The sequence below is a fragment of the Nomascus leucogenys genome, chromosome 4 (genome assembly GCF_006542625.1).
Source record: "Nomascus leucogenys isolate Asia chromosome 4, Asia_NLE_v1, whole genome shotgun sequence".
Classification (NCBI taxonomy): domain Eukaryota; kingdom Metazoa; phylum Chordata; class Mammalia; order Primates; family Hylobatidae; genus Nomascus; species Nomascus leucogenys.
In genome coordinates, this window is record NC_044384.1 from 32,034,341 (window position 1) to 32,050,857 (window position 16,517).

Here is a 16,517-nt window from a genome sequence, read left to right on the forward strand (position 1 = left end):
TATGCCTGGGCTGGAGTGGGTGAAATAGTTAGGACCTTCCACAGGACACAGCCCATCTGCATGGAGAGTTGTCCTGAGCCTCACTTTTCCAGGGCCCAGGAGCTGGGTCAGAGCTCAAGAGCTATGGGCAGAGAGTGAGGAGTGGCTGCCTTCATGGTGCTTTCTATTTAGTCCCTGACTGACTACTCAATAGATAGGGCTGGCAGGGAGGGGCTGGATCAGGCTTGAAAGCTGCCCTTTATACTGGGGCCTACAGCTGAGTTGTGTTCTCTCAGATAAATACATGGTCCTAAGAAGATGGGCCTGCCTGTGTGCAGCCTGGACAAGGCTTCATGATGACATATCAGGCATCTCTGGGACTAGGCCACAGCTCCAGGGAGGCTCCTATTGGAACAGTAGGAGCTGTCCTAACAGTTTTAGAGCTGTCCATGGTAGCAGCCATCACTTGCCCTGCTCAATAGGTTTAGGGACAAGGCTGGAGTCCCAGGGTAACATTCAGGCCACTCTCTGAACCAGGGAGATGTGGATCTCAATGGTTATTGCAAGGACATGAGTGCACCAGAAATGACTTTCTGGTCTTGCTGCCTCTGACCTATGCAAGTGAGGGGGGTACCCTAAAATGCCAATCTAATTGTATTGCCCAATGTGTAATGCCCTCAATGGCTTTCGCTGCTCCCAGGGTAACATCCACACTCCTCAGCATGGAAACTAGGCTCTTCCTGAGCCGACCCTGCTTATTTATCGATTCTTTTCCCTCCCTTCTCTTCCACCAATATCCTAGGCTTCGACCATTCTCTCTTCTCTCCAGATCTCTACACACTTCAGGGATGGCAACTTGCTTGGCTAAAATTTTCCTGCATTCTTGTAGATAGAGGTGGCCAACTAGACACTCATGGAAGTTTTTGAGATGAGCTTCAGGTAAAGTTCTTTAAAGAGGCTCACTCAGTTGGGTGCTACATCCTTTTGCCGCTCCCCCTTTCTCCTTCATCCTGCTTGCAAAGCAGACATAATGGCTGGAATTGCAGCAGTTATTTTGGAGCATAAAGAAAAGGCTGAGAGGATCACAGAAACTTTGGCTCTGATATTATCAAGTCTCTAAAAATAATGCGTACCCCTTAATACGTGAGGAAAAACTCCTATGTTCTTAAAACTACTTACTTCGGTCTCTATTACAGTTAAGTGAAATTTCCAACTGATCCAACTTCCAGAAATTATGTCTTCTACTTGAGCTAATTCAAGGTGAATCGCTTACCAAAAAAGTATGATTGCCCAATCAGAGTGATGGACTTATAATAAATAATAATTTGTAATAAATACTGGTTAATTGATTCACGGGAGTTAAGGCTTCTCCTTGGGGCAGAGGATAGGGTATGGAGAAGAGTGAATGATTTGAAGCAGGGTCAAGACAGCAGATATTTTCAGTGGAGGAATGCCTCAATTGTCTTACGCAGGGCAAAAATCTCTTCATTCCATGAACAACCTATAACCAACCAACAAAATGTCTGAGATGTGTCTATAATATTGGGCATTATTTTACCAAAAAACTTCACTAAACTATAGATTATGTATCTGTTTATCTATCTGTCTGTCTGTCTGTCTGTCTGTCTATCTATCTATCTACCAACTAATTGATTGCAATTTTAAGGAATTGGCTTACATGATTGTAGAGGCTGGCAAGTCTGAAACATGCAGGGCAGGCCAGCAGTTTTGAAGTTTTGGCAGGAGTCCACTGATGTTGTGGTCTTGAGTTCAAATGCAGTCTGGAGGCAGAATTTCTTCCTGCTCAGAGAACTCGGTCTTTTCTCTTAAAGCCTTCAACTGATTGGATGAGGCCCACCCACATTGTGAAGGGTTCTATGCTCTACTCAAAGTCTACTGATTTAAATGTTAATCACGTCTGAAAAACACCCCCACAGCAACATCTAGAATGGTATTTAACTAAACAACTGAAAACCGTAGCCTACCCAGGCTGACACATAAAATTAACCGTCACAGGATCCATAGCTTTCAGGCAGGAAAGATATTATGATAGTGGTTTGTTTGTCATTATCAAAGCCAGGAAATGGACACAAACACTTTAGAAATATTTTCACACCAAAGGGTAAAATTTTAAAAAGTTTTAAATGCATAACATGAAAAGTTTACAATTAATAACCTTTTCTCATCCCTTCCTCTTCCTTGTTTTAGTTCTCCACCATTCTATAAACAGCCCAACCATTTTGGATACAAGGACCTGACAAAGTTTGTCATTGAAAATAATGAATACAAATCAAAGACCTAGCCTGGACACTTGTTTTCCAAGAAGGGGGCTCAGAACATAGAGGTGGATAATTAGCTGGAATGAGAACTTTAGTGCCATTGTGCCTAAGCACTTGGGCCAGGCATCACTGTGTGGAGCTGACACTGCTATTGGCTGATCCAACACCAGCTTCCCTCTCTCTAGCCAACTGCAAGCCAGAGGTGGCCACAAGCACGGGACATAGAGAGATTGAGCAATGGCTAAAGAGATTGAATATGTTCTCTTGAGTTTCCAAAAGAGCCTTTGCTTCCCCTTTATAAAGAAACAGATTGATTCTTCTGGATCCAACTAAAATGGAGAATACATACTGCACCCTATCTCTCCCACAAAAAAAGTCATATATCACTTAACAATGGGATACATTCTGCAAAATGCATTGTTCAGCAATTTTAGCATTGTGTGAACATCATAGGGTGTACTTACACAAACCTAGATGGTAGAGCCTACTATACACCTAGGCTACGTGGTACAGCCTATTGCTTCTAGGCTACAAATCTGTATAGCATTTTACTGTACTGAATACTGTAGACAAGTGTAACTCAGTGGTAAGTATTTGTATATCTAAACATAGAAAAGGTACAGTAAAATATGGTGTTATAATCTTATGGGACCACCTTCATACATGTGGTCCATTGCTGACTTAAACATTATTATATGGCGCATGACTGTACAATGAAAAACCTTGAGCAGAATACACCAAAGAACTACCTGGGGACTCTGAAAACTAATAAATAGATGGGTAATGATAAAAGTAATAAATAAGTAGATGGGTTGCAGGGGAGGGGAGGAGAGAATCAAAACTCAAAGAGTGATATATACTATGGTGAGCGCCCCCTCTTTTCTCCCATAGGATCTTGGCTTAGATTCTGGAGCAACCCTAATTCCAGAATGGGAAACAGAAAAAGCTCCAAGAAGAACTCTCTCTTTCTGGTTAATGCGCTGGAGAAGGAGGCCCCTGCAGCACAAAAACTGTAAGGAAGCATTTTCCATTTATTATTATTTCCCTTTTCTGGCCCTGCCCCAAATCTAGCCCAAGCCACATTGCTGTACTCCAGTCATCATAGCAGGAATGATGACAGGGATGACCCCACAGAACCAAAAACTCTGAAAGAAAACCTTTCTCTCTGACCAGAGGAACTGGGAAAGGGGCCCTCCAGAGTCTGAAAAGTATACATGAGAGGGAATGCTCTTTTATTTTTCCTCTTGCCACTTGTAATATGGATCTAGTCAAAATAAGTATGTGATAGCTAAAGCCTTCACTTCCTAGCCAGAGCATGGGAAAAGGAGCTCTTTGGAGGCTGAAAGTAAAGGGGAATCACAGAGAAGAAGAAACTTAAGAATCTTTGGGCTGGGCACAGTGGCTCATGCCTGTAATCCCAGCACTTTGGGAGGCCGGGGCGGGTGGATCACCTGAGGTCAGGAGTTCGAGGCCAGCCTAGTCAATATGATGAAACCCCGTCTCTACCAAAACTACAAAAAATTAGCCAGGTGTGGTAGTGGGCACCTGTAATCCCAGCTACTCGGGAGGCTGAGGCAGGAGAATGACTTGAACCCAGGAAGTAGAAGTTGCAGTGAGCTGAGATTGTGCCATAGCACTCCAGCCTGGGCAACAAAAGCAAACCTCTGTCTCAAAAAAAAAAAAAAAAAAAAAAAGGAAAGGAATCTTTTATTAATAAATCTGTGTATGAAGTCATGGGATTATACTGAGTTTTGTATTTATGAAACTGACCCAAAGCAACAGAGCTTTGAGAACTGAACTGCATTGTAGACCACCACCCAAGTGTAAGATGGGCTCCTAATGGTACATATGTTAGGTGGGCCAGATAAGCACTACACACACTTAGAAAAGAAGAGCAACCAAAGCCCAAAGAAAGCAGGGTAGGACTTGCGTTCTAACCTAACTGGATTAATTGCCCATTTAAACAAATTAACAACAACAACAGTATTCTCCAAAGCATATTAACAGGTTCCAAAGTCTCATAGTAAAATATCTGAGAGAGCCAGGATATAATTACTTGAGATACAAAGAACCAGGAATATATCAGTAACTCAAGGAAAAAATGAGGCACCACTCCCACAATGACACAGCTGTTGGAATTAGCAAAGATTTAAAGCAACTATTTAATTATGCTCAAATGTTATTGAAATGAATGAAAAAGTAAAAGTTGTCAGCAAAGAAATAGAGGCTGTAAAAATGAAACTAATGGAAATTTTATAACAAAATACAATAATAGAAATTTCTAAAATTAATTTGGGCCACTTAATAAGAGAATGGAGATGACAGAAGAAAGATTCAGTGAGCATGAACAACATAAAGTCAGAACAACACAAGAATAGAAAACCAGAGACCAATGTCCCTATGAACAAAGTCGTAAAGATCTCAACAAAATATTAACTAATCGAATCCAGCAATATAGAGAAATGATTCTTTATTAAAAATAGGTGGGGCTTATGCAGGGAATGAAAGGCTGGTTTGACATTAGAAAATCAATCAATATAATCCATAACATAAACAGACTAAAGAAGAAAAACTGCATGATAATATCAACAGATGCAGAAAAAACATTTGACAATATTCAACCTCTGTTTATGATAAAAACTCTCAGCAAACTAAGAATAGAAGGGAACTTCTTTAAATGCCTTTCTGAAAAAGGTTAATGATGAATGATGAAGATTAAAGCAATGATAAAAGACTGATTTCCCACAAAGATCAAGAACAAGGAAATGATGTCCATTCCCACCAGTCCTCTTCAATATTTTACTGAAGTTCTAGCTAGTGCAATAAGGCAAGAAAAAGAAACAAAATTCATATTGACCAGAAAAGAAGAAAGAAAATGGTTATTATTTTTAGATGACCTAATTATCTACACAGAAAATCTCAAGGAATATACAAAAAGTCTCTAGAACTGAGTGAGTTTAGTAGAGCCACAGCCAATATGCAAAAATCCCCAAACAAAGAAGCACAGTTTTAGAAAACAGCAACGAACAGCTGGAAACAAACAAACAAAAAGTTTACCAAGGATGAAAGGTTATCCACACTGCAGGCAGGCAATGAGGGGCTGCAGTGTCTGTACAGAATTTAAAATAATAATAGAACTGACTAGAATTCAGTCTGCTTTTGATTATCACCACCTGCAGGCAGTTCTAAGTAATGTCAGCAATAAGATGCTTCTCCTCACCCAAGTATATCTTTTATAAGTCTAAGTTCTAAACAATTGCTCCAGTGACTGGAGTTTTAATAGCGTGTGTAAAAGTTACATCTAGCCACCTACAGCACACATGTAGACTGAACTACACATGTTTGTTTCAAGAATAAACTAAAGAGGCTTCCCCTAGATTCATATTCATTGGGGCATGTTTTTTTATTTTGTTTTGTTTTTTTGTATTTTTAGTAGAGACGGGGTTTTGCCATGTTGGCCAGGCTGGTCTCAAACTCCTAACCTCCAGTGATTAGCCTGCCTCGGCCTCACAAAGTCCTGAGATTACAGGTGTGAGCCACAGCATCCGGCTGAGGCATGGTTTTAAAATGATCATTCTAGCCATTTTGTTTCATTTTCTTAAATTTAAACACAAATTTTAAAACTCTGCATGGTCATATTGAATGACAGAATTGAAGTAATTCAAGTTTGGATTCTCCACTTTTACAGTCATTGTGCCATTGTTTATTTTGAATCTATGGTTTAAACACAGGGATACGTATTCCTACAGTGCTTCATGGCATGGACCACAGCCAAAGCAAAACGAGATGATCATGAGCCTTTGTGAAAGTCCTGGGGGTTCTCTGAATTAACTTACATGCTAAATACAATATGCATTTAAATATATGTAAAAAATGCAAATTTGAAACCTATCGCTAAAAATAATATTGTTGTAAAGAGTTTTTAACCAACGATTTCTTGCAGTTGTCATATATGCTAGGTAGGCAATTGCTTCTGATTATTTTTTATTTTTATTTTTGAGACAGAGTCTCAGTCAGTCGCCCAGTTTGGAGTGCAGTGGCATGACCTCGGCTCACTGCAATCTCCGCCTCCCGGGTTCAAGCGATTCTCATGCCTCAGCCTCCTGAGTAGCTGAGATTAAAGGCATGCGCCACCAGGCCTGGCTGATTTTTTTTTTTTTTTTTTTTTGTATTTTTAGTAGAGATGGGATTTTACCACGTTGGTCAGGCTGGTCTCAAACTGCTGACCTCAAGTGATCTGCCCACATCCCTCTCCCAAAGTGCTGGGATTACAGGCATGAGCCACTGCACCTGGCCTGCTTCTGACTTATTGTGAGACATACAAGAAGACCCATTAAACAGGTATTCTGTTAACTTGCTGCTGAACCGAAGCCCATAATGATGCCCCAGTTTCTTGTTTTCATAGATGGGGCTACAGGCCTTTGGGAGTGGGGAGGTAAATATAACACAAAAATAAAATCCCGTACATGACTCCACACTACCGAAACTTTGATTTCATTTGAATGCATCCTATAGCACTGCAGGGTGCACATGCTCTGTCTGGTTGAGGCATGGCTGCATGTACTTGTCTTGTATTTAGTTTGCCTTTGCAGATGGCAAACGTTAATGGTAGGAAGAATTTCTGTGTAGGGACTTTGATCTTTATGATGATTAATGTTGAAAACAGAATTCTAATATGGAAAAATTCAGTTTACTTTTTAGGAGAGTTGATTTTTATCTCACAATGCTGGAAACAGAGTGAACTGTCAGAGCTGCTCTTAGAGAATGGGGCAGGTGGTCACACTGAGCTGTGTGGTCCAGTGTCAGGCTAGCTTCTTATGTCCTAGGAGGAGCTGGGTGGTCCTAGCCGTATCCTCTGCCTCCTCTCTGAGGTCCTTATTGCTGTTACAGTCAGGCTGGCCTCTTTCCCTTTTCCCTTCTCTTTTTTTTTTCAGTAATATTCACTGCTCTTCCTCTCCATGTTGGCGACCAGGCTAGTACCAGGACATGACAGCACATCAAAACAGCCTCTGACTTTTCAGAGCCTACATTCTAGTGGGAAGAGAGAAATGAAGCAAATATTTCTAAGAATCACTGTATAAGTATTAGCTGTGCTGAGGGTTGTGAAGGGAAGTTATACAAAGCTGGGAGAGATAAAGGAGGCAACTGGTCTAATCTAGGGGTTTGGCGAAGCTTATCATGGGGAGCAGTGCTCCTCACGTGGCCAGGCCTTATTGTCCTCCTCTTTCAGAAGTTACCGTAGTGTCCCCCAGTTTGTTTAGGGGACTTTAAGTGGACTCTATTCCTTGCAGCCAAGGACAAAGGTTAAAAAACAAAGCAAGAACTCTCCTTAATTTGAAGGAATCCAAATCTAATGGAGAAATTCCAGGCACCAGGAAGGGGCATAGTAGCGGATGTTTTTGAGGGGGAGGGGGGCAGTTCATTATTTTTCAGATAATATTGCCACATCTAAGGCTGTCTCTGAGTAAGGAGGTGCTGTGAAACTTGCGCATTGGAGCAGTGGCCCCTTTGGTTGGCAGGAGGGCTGCCCATGGTGGAGGAGAGCCTTCCTGCAGTTTCCTGGCCCAGAAAAAAATGATGGCATTAATTCCAGGCCTGGAGAAGAATGGAAAGCCCTGGAGCCTAGGCGCAGCCCTCTGATTTTCCTGGGAGTTTCCCTGTGTTAAAATGCATTGGCTGTGAGTCAACATTTCCCTCGCAGTGGGGGGCTCTGTGCCTGAGTTCCTTGGCCTCATTTCCTTACCAGGACCCGGATGACTGACAGGCAGCCGTGAATGACAAGCCCCGAAAATAAGGGAGGGGTGTTGGCAGGGGGAAGACAGCCCTGACTTGGCAACAAAGCTCTTTGCTTTGGGGCCTTGTGAATAGCATCCAGCCTCATCCAGAAAATGTATCTAGAAAGTGCATCTCTGGGTGGGTGCAGGAGTGCAGCTTGCAGGTCCAGGCAAAGTGGAGCTGGTGAAAGAGGCCATGAAAGCAGAGGGAGGCTCACACCATCCATGAGGAAGAGCAAGACTAGCCAGTGTGTCCTGGAGGACTTTGAAGTATGCATTGACAGTTCTCTATCTCTCAGGACAGATGGGTGACCAGGACACCACCTCACAGTCTACTCTGCACATGAGCTCCTGTGAATTTACTCTGATCCCTGGGCTGGGAATTTGAAGAGCTGGGTCCCACTTCCAACTCTATGTCAATCGGCTGTGTGACCCTGAGCTCTCTAAGCCTCAGTCCCTTCAGAGAAAAAAAGAGGGTCAGGCCCAAGAAGTCAAAGGTCTCTTCCAGTTCTATTGGGATCTTACTAGAAGTTCTTTCTTCTTATGCATTTTAACCACCATTGAATCACCTTCATCTGTGTCTTTATGATATCACATACGAGGTGGAAAACAAGCCCATTTGCTATGTGGTTGGCAGACTTCCACGGAATGAGTTAGCTCTATATTTTGGGGTAGTTTATGGTCATAGATTCAGATTCTTCTTTCTACCCTCTCACATGAAAACCAAAATGTAATTATAGCTTAGCATCACAAGAGCCATCAGCCAGGTGGGCAGAATTTGCTAAACCATGGGGAAATGTAGTTGGGAACAAAGACTTGTATTCAGATTGGATTCTGTGACAGTTTGCTAAAAGCTTGTGAGATCTCCGCAGTTTCAATATTTTCTTTGTGACATTTTGAAAATGTCGTTTTAAACCTTTTTATTTTCATAGAGCCCAAATAAACTAAAATGTTGTAAAGATAGTATGGAGGTATACCTTCACCCAATTTTATCCAGTGTTTTACCTAATGTTAACATCTTATGTAACTATAGAATGTTTATCAAAACTGAGAAGAAATTAACATTTATGCAATACTATTAACTACACTATGATCTTTATTTGGATTTCCCTAATTTTTCCACAAATCATCTTTTTCAGTCCTGAGATCCAACTAGGATACCATTCGTGCCTTTAGTTGTCCTATCTCCATAGTGTTCTCTGACCTGTGACAGTTCCTGTCTTTTATTTTTCTCCTCCATGATCTTGACACTTTTGAATAGTTCTGGTCAAGTATTTTGAAGAATGTCCCTCAGCTTGGATTTGTCTGATATTTTCTCATGATTAGACTGGGGTTTTGAACTCAGAGGAAGAATGCCACAGAAATGAAGTACTCTTTCATCTTATGAGGTCAAGGGTACATGATATCAACATGACTTGTCACTGGTGATATTAACTTTGATCACTTGGTGAAGGTTTTTCCATTGTAAAGTTATTAGTGCCCCTTTTCCTCTGTTAGAAGTGAGTATAAGTATTTTTATGCTCTAAATTTGTGTGGGGATATTGTTTCCAAGTTCAGGCCCTAGTCAAAAAAGTCCTCCTGTCCCAATTAATATGATTCTCTGAGATTAAAATGTAATGCTTATAAAAGTGCTTTTGGTGGTACTGAGGGGGTATCAGCAGGTCAAATAAAAGTGGGTCTCTAGCTGAGGTTTTGGGTAAGTCAGACAGTGGGTTTGGGGCAGCAGGAGGTGAGGAGGAAGGAGCAAGAGGACAGAGTGGACGATTGATAGAGAACAACTCCGCCTGGCTGGCACAGAGGAGCAGGCTTCGCAGGGAGCTAAAACAGTGGTAGGTTAAATGTAACCTGTGGCAAATTAGGGGAAGAGGGAATGCTGTGTGAATGGATGTTCTCCCACACAATTTCTCACCTAATTCCATGAGGCACTCACTCAGGTTAGGGACGTAGTCTGTGACCATGAAATGGAGGTTGACTGATTGGCCTGCATGGCTCTCAGACCCGTGCCTTTGACCTCTAGGGTCAGCATCATGGCCCTAGATGGATGAGATCCCCATTTGGGCAACTGTCAAACTGTGAGCGGTCTGCTTAGGGGGTATGCATGTCTGGCTATGCTTGCCTGGGGTCTAGGAATATCAGCACTTGCCATTGATCAGAAGGTAATTTCACATCCTCAGCAAGCAAGGGGCCTGAGGACATCAAGTTGTCCCAATGCCTACTGGGTATGGGTTTGTAGAATAATTTTGGGGGGGCTCATCCTGGTATTGTCCCACTCTGTTCACAAGGGACAAGTCATCAAGCTATTTTTTCAAGACTTTGGGTCACTTTTGCAGCCTTCTTCAAGTCACAATGACTTTTAACAGGCAACATCTGACAGTGCAGGAGCCCCTTGCAGCCCTGGGTGAAATTATGATAACAAGAGAAAAAAGCTATTACTGCCACCATGCTTTCATTATGCAAATTATATTAAGATAGGCTGTGTGGATCGCCTCTGGCTATGCTATAATCTCCATGCAGTGATTATAATGTGTCAAACTTAGTCATTTTGATTATGACATGTTAATTACATGCCATCCTCATGTAGACATGAATATTACTCCCAGTCAGACAAAACACAAATTGGGGCCATTGTTAGTGGGTTAGTTGTGTGTATGTGTCTAAACTTTTTTTTATTAAATGGATTAAAAGATTTAACAGATATGTAACATTGCAAACTAATTAAATACCAGCCAGGTCCTCTGTGTTCTGGTGGGTGGAGAGAGGGAATGAGACTCATTTGGGCTGCTTGGGTTGCATGTTTGTGCTCTGGGCACTGTTGGCAAAACAGGGTTTCCTGGGAAACAAGAAGCTGGGGTTGCTGGAGATGGAGGTGGGAGGGGGTGTGAGCTGGGGTGGGAGGGAGTGGGTAAAAGGTTGGTAGGGTGGGATGTAAGGGAGCATCTGAAAGTTCCAGGCCCAATGTAGATTGGGAGAGTGGAGAAGAGTGATAGGAAGGGCCCCTGCCAATCCTGACGCCCACCTCTCCTTTCACAGAGGGGGAGACTCAGGACCCAGAGAGGTGAAGGAACTTGTCTAGGGTCACCTAGCTTGTCTGACAAGGAGCTCTGACACAGCAGTGTATGACACCACTGTGACTTAAGATTGCCATTTCCCTGTGGCAGTGGAAGAGTTGACCTAAACTTAATGGAAACCCTCATGACACTTCCAAGGGATCACTGAGAGTCAGCTCATTGATCCATACATTCATGGATCAGTCACGCCTATACCTCTTACCTTGGCATCCATGGTCTTCCATAATCAGGCTTGATTCTCGCAGTTTTTGGGGGTTGTCTGCTAGTCCTGTCTACTGTAACTCTTTTACTTCTATAAGAATGTTCTCTACTGCATTGTCCTCCAAATGCACCTTGAATCTTTAACCCTTTGGGCTTCCACAAAATCTGAAATAATAATAAGACCTGTATACTTTATAGGTATTTATTTACTATAGTATACTTTATACTTTATAGGTATTTATAGTATACTGTATACTTTATAGGTATTTATAGTATACTGTATACTTTATAGGTATTTATTTACTATGTTCCAGGCACCATCCCCTCAAAATTTATTTGTATTAATTCATTTAGCTTCACAGCAACGCTGTCTAATATGTTTTATTCATATTCTCATATAACAGATGAGAAAACTGAGGGACAGAGAGCTTAATCCAGGCAGTCTGCTTCCGGAACTCGCACTTCTAACCATTAGAATATGCTGCCTTTCTGGACTGATGTTTTCTTTCAAATGTATTCATCTTTCAAGACCCATGTCACATTGTTTCTTCCCCAGGAAGCTTTCCTTGCTGTAGGAGATTGTATTATTATTCTCAGATACTTTCTGTTCTTTCCTGAGGAGAATTTTATCTCCCTGTTCCATCAATGGTTGGCTTGGGCATGTGACTTGCTTTGGTCATAACATGAGTGGAATGACACTCGGTGTGGATCTCATTCAATGAACTGTGAGGGGACATGACAAGTATCACAATCCAAGGAGAAGTTTTACCAACTGGTTTTCTCTTTTCTCTCTACCATGACAAATAGAAATGTCCTGGATAGAGACTGCTCCATCAGCCTGGGTTCAAACGAAAATGATGGAACAGAGCATAGCTTGTTCATGTGCAGTGAGCTGGAAATCAATCTGATATAGACTGTTGCTGTTGTCAGCCACAGAGTTTGGGGTCATTTGTTACTGCAGCATAACCTAGCCTATTCTGACTTACACACCTGCTCTTGTATCCCCATAGATCCCTTGCCGCAGCACTCACTCCCCGTCCTTGCTGGAAGTTCTTGACTTACATGATTTGCTAACTTGTCAAATCTTTCTTTTTCTCCCCTACAGGCTTGTCAATGCCTCCAGGGCAAGCTACATGCCTTACACTTGTTTGCTTCCCCACTCCTTCCCCACACTTAGAACAGTCTAGGCACATAGTAGGCTCTTAGTATGTGAGTAACTATTGAGTTCTTGATATATATATATATATATATATATATTTTCTTTTTATGAAGGAGGACATTTCACAAAGATCCCATGGGGCCAGGCCACGGGTTCTGGTGACCCTTTTCCCACTTCTCCTTATCGCTTTCTTTAACCAATCTTCTCTCAAAGCCATCCTCTGTGCTTTCCTCCCTTTGTCCATGTGCTGGAGACCTGGAAGAATAGTGAGGAGTCTTGCCTCACTGTAGGTCTTCTCAGGGCTCTCTCTCTCTCTCTCTCTGTGTGTGTGTGTGTGTCTGTGAGTGTGTGGTGTGATCAAAGAGCAAAGAGCCCAGCCATCAATCCCATTCCTAAGTCCCCCATCTTCCTCCATGGCACCCCATCCAGGTTTAGGTCCAGCCTTAACACCTTGGGTCCTTGCTGCCTCACCTCTAAACACTGGGGGCTGAGTCAGAGGAGTTCTCCAAGTTCCTTCCGGGCCTAAGATCCATGAGTCCAGGCTCATGTTTATGGCAGAGGAATAACTAGTGAGGAGAGGGAATGGGGCTGATATCTCTGCCAGCTTCCTAGGGTGCAGATTTGAGGAGTAACTCACTGTCAGAGGCATGCAAATGCCAGCTCTACACTTTCGCACCCTAGGAGCCTCACTCACCTCACCTAGTCACCCTAAATAAAACAGGATAATAGGAAATTGAGTATGAATTGAGGGATGAAGCTAGGCCCTCCTGTCCAAATTCCTCCCCCAGCACTGTGGCGAGTCACTGGCCACTTAACTTCAGCTCAACTTGTTTGGCTGATGCTGGTTTAAGAGTCTGTAGCCCCCTATGAGAATGCAAACATTCCAGGACTTAACTGTAGTAGCCACCAGCCAGCACTTCATGAAGTGTAGTCAACCAAGGGTTTTGAGTAATAGGGCACAGTCTTAGGCTCCTTAGAGGAGTTCTGTGGAATAAGAGAGATTCTGAAAGGTAGAGGTATTGCAAAGAACAAATATGATGACTTAGAAATTGGGGGCCAGGCTTGGGGTCCGGGTCATTGGCCACCTCTCTCCAGTACAGGTTTCCAAGGGGTACATCCTGATCTAGAGAGAGACAACAGAAGGCGGATCTCGCACAGTTACTGGGAGAACTCCTGACTCTAACAGCAGGCCACTCCTGGCCCCTGGGATGGTCATTTCTCAGTGTACCACAGCCACTGGGAGTTAAGCTTTCTGGGGGCAGGCACTCACTCCACTCTTTCTGAGCTCTGCCTTCAGGGACTGACTCAGTCCTCTGCACTCAGACCAAGAGAGAGTAAACTTCCTCCAGCCCCCTCTGGAGCCCCCACACATCTTGTCTTATCGAGTTGAGACAGGGAAGGGAGAAGCAGAGAAAAGTTAATTTAAGGGGGGAAATTATCTCTGTTCTCTGCTAATGGAACCTGTAAATTAGGGCATTTAATTACCAGAGACAATTTGTTCATTTTGGATGCTAATATTTACATTAGCAACTGCTTTGAAAGCATGAAATCTGATGAATTGGCAAAACACTTTTACTCCTTTTCCCCAAATTAATCAAACGAGCTGCGATCGGGCTATTTATAAGTCTAGTTAAGTATATCTCCCTAGTGAGGAATTTTTCCTCCCACCTCCTTCACATTTGGTGAGCTCTCACAGCTACTCAGCTTCTCACCTAGATACTTGGTACCAGAGGATCTCAGTGGGAAGGTGCTTGATCTATTTCTATATTTAATGACACATTTCATCACAGTGGAACAGAGCATTGTACCACCTTTGTTGAAATTATATTTCTGTGATAATCCCTTCCATTTGTATAACCCCTGGTGACTTCCAAAGTGCTCTTACAGAGAAGAGCTCACCTCCCATGCCTGCTGGCAAAAGCTTCAGACTCAGATGCTGACAGCTGACAGGTTTAGATGGGGCTCTTGCCCTAAAAGAGCCCAGGTCTATAAGAAAACATTAATTTGGGAGAGGAAGGTGCCAATGAATGGACCCAGAATGGACACCTAAGACCATCTTCAGAGCAAGGACTCTCCAGAAGCCACCACCTCTTGTTGCTAGCCATTCTGATTTCAGACGAGCCTCTTGCTCTTGCAATTGACCTTGATGGCAATCTGCCCTATTCTGACAACTACCCACACTCACTCAAATTCTCAAGGGATCTCTCTTCCACCGTCTAGTGGCATTGTGGCAGGTGGTACAGATATCAGCCCCATTCCTCCTTCTCACTTGTTATTCCTCTGCTATAAACATGAGCCTGGACTCATGGATTTAAGGGCTGGAAGGAAACTGGAGAGCTCCTCTGGCTCAGGCCCCTGACATTTGGAGATGAGGTAGTGAAGGCCTAAGATGTTAAGACACTTGGTTAATTTCCTACATCTGAATGGGGCTGGGGGAAGGAGTCTGAGCTGTGGTGTCTGGCTTGCAGGAATACTACTAGCTCCCTTCACAACGATAAGCCTGTAACCTATGAGATGAACACAGGGAAAGGATGTCTATGCAGAGAGGGTGGCTGAGGCTTATTCCATGCTGTGGTCTGAATGTTTGTGCCTCCTCAAAATTCATACGTTGAAATCCTAACCCCCAAGGGGATAGTGTTAGGAGGTGGGGTCTTTGGGAGGCCATTAGGTCATGATGGTGGAGCCCATGAATGAGATTCATGCCCTATAAAAGAGGCCCCAGGGAGCTCATTCACCTCTTCTGCCATGTAAGAACACAGCAAAAAGACTACCATCAATGAATCAGGAAATCAACACATTTGCTGGCACTGAGGTCTTGGACTTCCCAGCCACTGGAATTGTGGGAAATAAATTTCTGTTGTTTATAAGTCAACCATCCTTTTTAAAGTATTTTTGTTATTGCAGCCTGAGCAGACTAAGACATTCCGCAAGGTTCACTTCCTCCTGGGAATCTTTCACTATAATTACTGCTGTCACCATCATGTTTCCCTTTTTATGCTTTGCCCCTAATTTGGCCATAAAAATCTCCTCTTAATTCCAGCTGAGTTCAGCTGAAATATTTAGATGAGATTTTATCAAAGGTGTGGGGATAGCAACAGATAAAGAAGGAAACAGGAATGAGATCATGCAAATAAGACTTGGCTCATTCATCTTCAATTGGGATCCCCTAAAGAGGGTCCTTTGCTGTCCCCTCAGCCACCTCAATGGTACAGAAGCTATCTTTAACCTTTGTCATCTGGAAGCTCCTTTGAACACACCTAGATTCTTCCAATTTTACATCTAGAAGAGAAAGAAGCTCAGCCATGGTGTTAGGAGCTTGCCCTCTGCCTTAGAAATGGTTAATCTGTATTAAGTATTAATTCTGACCTCTTTGTAATGTGCCTTTCTGAATTTCAGAGTCTGGAAATCTAAAAGTTACTGACTCCCTGGCCGCTAGGGTTCTGGTTGAGAATGGAATTCTGTCCATTAAATATACTTGTGTGAGATTTGGAAGGTGGGACTAATGCCAGGGCAATTTTCCTGAGAGTTTGGCTAATGGCGTGGACACCTTAGGCTGCTGAGCAGAGCTGCAGGTGCAAACACTAAGCTCTGAGTATATTGAAGGGAGCTGTGGCAAAAGCAGCAATGGCCTCCCCAGATTGCAGATTACATCACTAGGTCCACTGGGGCCTCCTGATTTCCACCTTTCATGGTTGGTCAGTTGGGCATAGCGCACGCTCAGGATATCATTGCCAGAGATCCAGCCTAAAGGAGGATCTTCCAGCCCTTTGACTAATTTTCTAAGCACCAGTTTCTCATATTAAATCATTTTCTGCTTAACATAAATTAAATGATTTGTTTCCTGCATGAAGAACTCTGGCTGATACTCTCATTTATTTGGCTAGCCTGCTTTCCTGTCTCAGGTCACTTGTCTCCTTGTATCTAGTTAAAGAAAATGTCATCTTCAGAAGAGCGCCTCTCCCATCTATAGGGTTTGCTTTACTTAATCTGAAATAGCAGCAAAAGACAGCAGTGGGTGGGGTTCTTCCATGCAGGGTTTCTGTTCCTTCTTGCCCCA